The sequence below is a fragment of the Agelaius tricolor genome, unplaced genomic scaffold (assembly GCF_023055355.1).
Source record: "Agelaius tricolor isolate 1412-34295 unplaced genomic scaffold, bAgeTri1.0.p SCAF_1, whole genome shotgun sequence".
NCBI lineage: Eukaryota > Metazoa > Chordata > Aves > Passeriformes > Icteridae > Agelaius > Agelaius tricolor.
Window position 1 is genome coordinate 51605404 of NW_027269261.1, and position 6245 is coordinate 51611648.

Sequence of the window (6245 nt, forward strand, 5' to 3'; positions counted from 1 at the left end):
TTTATAGAATTACTCCAGTTGCCTTAAGTTTAAAGGGCACGGTCAAGCCAGGCTTTTGGCGTCAGTCACAATGGAGTTTCATTGTTGTTGTTTTGAAGATTGTTGTACTACAGGGGTCATGGTGGGGCGTGTGTGATGTGTCACCTTGCCAAACTGAGCTCCTGTTCACTTTGTTGATGTCAGAAATGCTCCCTTCTGTAGCACAGTCAGTCCTGCAGGGGCAGTTTCAGGATTGCCGGTCTGCCGTGCCAGCTGCTGCCTGTGGGGCTGAATGGAGGACATAGTGCTGATGCATCCTTCACTCCTGGTGGAGTCTGTTAATGAAAAGTACCCTCTGATGCCTGTGAAATATCAGAAGAGCTTCTGGAGGGGAGAGCACAACAGGGTAGCACCTAGGGCAAAAGGGTTTCCCACGTTATGACAGGACACTTCATCTCTGAAACCCGGCTGCAAATGTTTGCTTCCTGTCTAAGGTTTCTCAGCAGTCTGTCTAATCATGAAATCATCCATTTTAGCAAACCTTGCACCATATGCTTTTAGCATGATTTTTCAGCCTTTATATATTACCATTGTGAAGTTCAGGAAGAATGCAAGTGATCAAAGCTATCTGAACATACAAAAGGTAAAGCAAATATTTCTAGGAGGGAAGGAGTGCATTGGTTTAGGAGGCATGAGGTGGGATTTCAAGATTTGGAAACACTCTCTAAAGAGCCCAGTGTAGCTGTGCAGGTTTAATTTTGGAAGCAGATACTGTGGCTGGTTTAAATAACCTTGAAACTGACAACCTGTGTGTTAATTGTGAAAAGGCTTCTGGAGAACTGCTGCTTAAAATACAAGTATCTGCTCATGGGATGGGAATGTAAATAAGCTGCCATCAGCTAATTGCAAGTGACTGCAGTGATTCCATATTGATATTTTGCTCAAGAGTCTTAGGTCATGGTTTAAACCTTAAGCCAGTGTGGGAAAACTAAATGAGAGCTAATGTTTTGTAGAGACTGTTCCCCTAGCATAATTACTGCGGTCTTTGGTACTGAGTGCTAAACTGCAGAATTTCAGGTTTGATCTGCTGTGTTACTGCATTGCTAAAAGAAATTGAGTAGCATTGTGAGAATGTAGAGGAAGGAGAAAGTCACAGAAATAAAAAGATTTTCAAGCCAGTACATGATACTGTATGTAGTTAAAATAGGGGTGGTGCAGGCAAGATTGGGTTAGGAGCATGCCTGGGCTCATTTTCCTCTTGAAGGCATCCCTGACTGTGTCAGAGGAGGGGAATGAACTATTCAGGCTGCATATGTGTGTGGGTGTGTGCAACTAAAAATACATGCCCAGGTTTCACACAGATACATTTGTATTTGATTTCTATTCTGACAGTATTCTGTGAAGCAATTTCTGTTTGTTCTGAACCTGACCATTTAAAACAAAACAGCTGCTGCTGCAGTATTTTAGGTATATGAATATTTTTTGGCCTTAAATACATCTGTTAGTCACTGGGCTTCCTGCATGTTTGCTTTTCATTCAGTGATGTTCAATCAAGATCAATGGGATGTGGAGAGAAGCTAAAGCAGCTGGTATAGCTCCTCAATCCACAGGCCACCTGATCTGAAACTCACATGGTTAGTTTGCAGAGCCAAACCAGCTGTGGTGGCATCCAGGAGGGATTCTCCAGTCATGATTCAAGAAGATATTTTCTCCTTCCTCGCATGAAGAAAATACTTTCCTTCCTGTACCTTTCCTAATGTACCTCCCTGAGGTGCTGTTTATTCAGGAGTTTGCATTCAGCTCCATTATAGAATCTAACCCTGGAGCTACTCCCTTTTGTTAAACATGCACTGTACTTGTTTTCTTGTGAGAAAAATGCATGTGCAGATCACATCCATCTTACAGTTTCTGTGTCTCATTTTCCTGGCTACATACTCATTTAACAGGCAGCTGAAAAAAGTAAAAGGCTATGGCTGAATATTTTCAAAACAAATTCTCCCTGGTTGTCCAGATAGAGTTACAGAATAACAAATCAATGCTGCCTTTGTGTGATGCCTGCATGACTTCTACTAATACAAGAGTCATAACTGTGGAATGGAGTCTGTGGAGATAGAAGATAATCCAGCTATAATATCAAGGGACCTTAATGTATATTGCCAATTGCCAAATACTTCAGCTTTTTCCCTCTAATTTTCTTTCTTTTTTTTTTTCAGTGCCTGAGCTTTTAAACGAGTCTGGCTCCAACTGAAGTAATACTTTGTGTTTGCAATGTGATTAATGTAGGCTCAGTTTAATTGCCTGAGACTTGTTCTGAGAAACATCCCTGCTAGCTGGTTACTTTTATAATGTTTGCAGATCTCCCAATCCCCACATGACAACCTGATCCTTTTGTATTTGTATATTTAGGAAGCATCATTCTATTGGCACAAGACACAAGTACTAGCTGAGGATACTTGGTGTCTCTGAGCCAAGCTCTTCCTTTTCCATGTATTTTATAAGACCTGGAGGCAGACAGCACCTCTGAGGTCAAAAATGAGGAAGGTTGAGAAACTGAATCAGAATCTAAAATCAATATTTTAATAATGAGTGAATATTTTCTTTAAAACTTTGTTTAAGTGATTGCTATGGTTACAAGCCCTTTAACAAGGATATTCCAGTTATACAAATAATTGAATTTAGCCTGCTTTTAAATCTCTTTTCTGCCAAAGAATATATTGAACTGCATGGAAGTCTTTCCTTGCCATTGGTCAGCCTCTCTGTTTGGTGCAGTCATGGCTAGTTTGGCTGCCAGGTTGATGGCAAAAGGGGGTCAGGCTGCAGACCTCAGCATACAGCCAGGTGGAGCAGGGAAACTGGTTGGGAGCACAATAACACACAAAGTATAATTCACTCCTTGAGGCAGTGCAGCAGCCAGGTTGGTTGGAGTAAAAAGTGCAGAGTAAGGGCCATTTCCACACATAAGTTTCATGGCAATTCTTCCTGTTGATTTTGTATTCAGTTCCTCGCTTAAAAATTGGCAATGCTTGTGCCTTCTTGAATTTAACTTCCTCTGCCTCTGGCTGGAATAGCCCCTGTTCCTTACCTGTGCTGGAGTTGAAGGGATGCTCACAGCTGGGGGGATCATGGGCCTGGCTCCTTGCAGTCCCACTGACTTGGCTCTGTGCACCTTAGTGCTTGCAGGTACAAGATGCAGTGCAGAGAGCTGGAAGCCTTGGAGAGGGCCAGCAGGGACATGGCTGAGCTGAATTGTTTTGCTTCTGCATTCTGCCTCCAGCATCTCTGATGTGCTTGTGATCTTCTGAGAAGTATTTATCTAAGAGTCTGTCATGGAAAAGCAAGGCAAAAAGCAGCAGCACTTAGCCACCCCTGTTGCTACACATCATTGATGTGAGACCTGTTATGCAGGGAACCTAAAGCATCATAAGCCTGCTCAAGTTCCCTGCACCATGTAGGTGGAGAGGGCCTGGAGAGGGTCCTTGCTTTGTTAGTTGTGCACTGGAAGATTGGTGGGAGCACATGGCTGTCACTACCATGGTGTGTGTGCCTGCTTAGTGCTCATGGACAGGGGGCAGCCCAGCTCCGCAGCAGGTGGAGCAGGATTGCCCACCCGCCTTTCTGCCCTGTGGGAAGATCCTAATAGAAGTAGGTGTCAGCAGCTGCCTGTTTGTGGCTGGAAAAAGTGAGAAATGAGTAGCTTGCAGCAGATCTAGGAAGCCAAGACAGGATTTTGGCATGTAGTTTTCCTCTGTCTCTTGAAGTCTGTGAAAATGAGGTGGTGCCTGTTTATGCCAGATTTGTACTAGTGCTTTGGATAATTGATGGACACCAAAACTTCAGAGTGCAGGTATTGCTGAGAACAAGCACTGTACAAATTAGCCTGGTCATGTGTTTGGCAGATCTCTCATTAGCAAGGAATTCTTAATAAGAATTATAGTATTAATGAGGGTTTATCTGCTAAATCCCTTTCACAGGAAGAAAAGAATCAGAAATCTGCCTCAAACAGTAAGGTGAGGACATTTGGCTGAAGGCATGAAAGAGGTGATGGGAGAATTAACACTGCAGTTCCTCTCTGGATTGTGTACAGCAGAGTAGGGCTGGAGGGAGAGACACTCTGACTCAACATACTGGGGGAGAGGTGGAATTAGCACTTTGGTGAAGAATAAGAGAGCTTCACTCAAGCTGTTTGATGACTCATTTAGTTTATTTGCAATATAAAGTTTAGCTAGTGAGAAACCTCGTTAAAATACAAAGGGCTTCCTCTGGTCTCCATCTTGTCATTAATGTCACTAGAGCTGGGGGAGTCACCACCCATAGCAGTGGTCACAGCCTAATGCAAAGACACCATGGCATGGGAGTTTGTGGGTTGCAGTCAGCTTTTGCTGATGAGGATGGTGTCTGCATGCTGGCACTCACCTCTGCAGTGTTTTTGTGGCCTTACTGGAGTTCTGTTATTTGTGTAGATTTTGATGTGCTTCATATCTGGCTTCTGATGAGAATGTGCTGGCAGGAGAGGAGTGCTGGACAGCCCAGCCCTGCTCTGCTCTTGGGCTGAGAGCAAGGCTGCCCTGTTGTCCCATAACCACTCAGCTGCCACCTCGGCACAAACACACACCTACACGTAAAGCAGCTGGACTTTCTAGTTCAGATTACTGCTGAATCCTCTCTTCCCTCTGTGCTCAGCTGCTGAGTAGTGGAAATGTAATTTTGTGAGGTAAGCCAGAGAGAGCCAGGTTTTAAACTACATGTGTATAATCTTCAGAAAAAATACTGTGTAACTGTGAACTTTGATTTTCTTCTGATTATTTGATGGCTGCCAAGGCATGAGGAATGGGCATGTGGGAACTTACACTGGCTTGACTGTGTCAATTTGAAAATATACAGGACCCAGAAATGTCAGTATCACACCTTTGGAAACCTGTAGTGTGGCATTGAGGTCCCCAAAATAAGTCTGGCTTTCCTCTGCAGTACTGTTGCTCCCTCTGACTGCTGCAGGTGCACACTGCAGCAGAAGATATTTCAGACAGGCTTCTTTCAGTCCTGGAGTCAGTAGTGCTAGGGCACAGACCATGTGAGAGCTTCATTATGTTTACTTAACCTTGCCCCTGTCTTTTGGGACCAAGCTGATGCCTCACAAGTCCTTGCAGTTCTGTAGTTCATCAGCCATGACTGTTAGCTAAGTTGTTTCAGCAGTTTTCAAAATAAAAGTAGACATCCAACAGGCTTCAAAAGGGTTATCACACATACATTTTTCAGACTTTGGTGGTTGGAGAACCTCTGGGAGATGCCCTGGAGGATATGTTTCTGTTTAATACACTTAAAATGATCTGGATGCAGCAGTTGAGTGCCCCATTGGCAGGTTTGCTAATAGCACTCAACTGGGAGGTGCTGATGACTCTGAGGGAGGAGAGGCCTTGCAGAGGGATCTAGATAGATTGGAGTACTGGGCAATGATTCATGGGATGAAATTCAACAAATCCAAATGCTGGATTCTGCACCAGGGACAGAGTAACATCAGTTACCAGTACAAATTGGGAGAGTCTGGAGAACAGCTGTGCTGAGAAGGATCTGGGGGTGTTGGTGGGCAGCAGCTCAGTGTGGGTGAGCAGTGTGTGCCCAGATAGCCAGGAGGGCAAACTGTATCCTGGGGTGCATCAGACACGGCATCACCAGCCTCATCCTGGGCACTGTGAGCAGTTCTGGGGCCCACAATTTAAGGAGAATGTGAAGGTCCTTGAGTGCATCCAGAAGAGGGCAACAAAGCTGGTGGAAGGGCTGGAAGGCATGTCCTGTGAGGAGTGGAGGAGGACTTTGGGCTTGTCTAGTTTGGAGGAAAAGAGGCTGAATTTTGACCTTGTTGCTCTCTGTAGCTGCCTGAGGAAGAGACATGGAGAGGGAGGTGCTGATCTCTTCTCACTGATATCCAGTGACAGGATGCATAGGAATGGTTCAAAAATGCAACAGGGACTGGGTATTAGAAAGCATTTGTTTTTTTAGCAAGAGGGTGGTCAAACTCTGGAACAAGCTTCCTAGAGGAGTGCTTGATGGCACAAGACTGTCAGTATCTAAGAGGCATTTGGACAGTGCTGTTAGCAAAGTGCTTCAATTTTTGGTCATCCCTGAAGTGGTCAGGCAGTTAGGCTAGATGATCATTGTAGGTCCCTTCCAACTGAACTGTTCTATTCTATGCTACTCTAGTCTAAAGTGGCTTCTCAGTAATAGGCTGGTGTGACAAGACAAAATGTCTTTACAAAACTGACTTAAGCTTC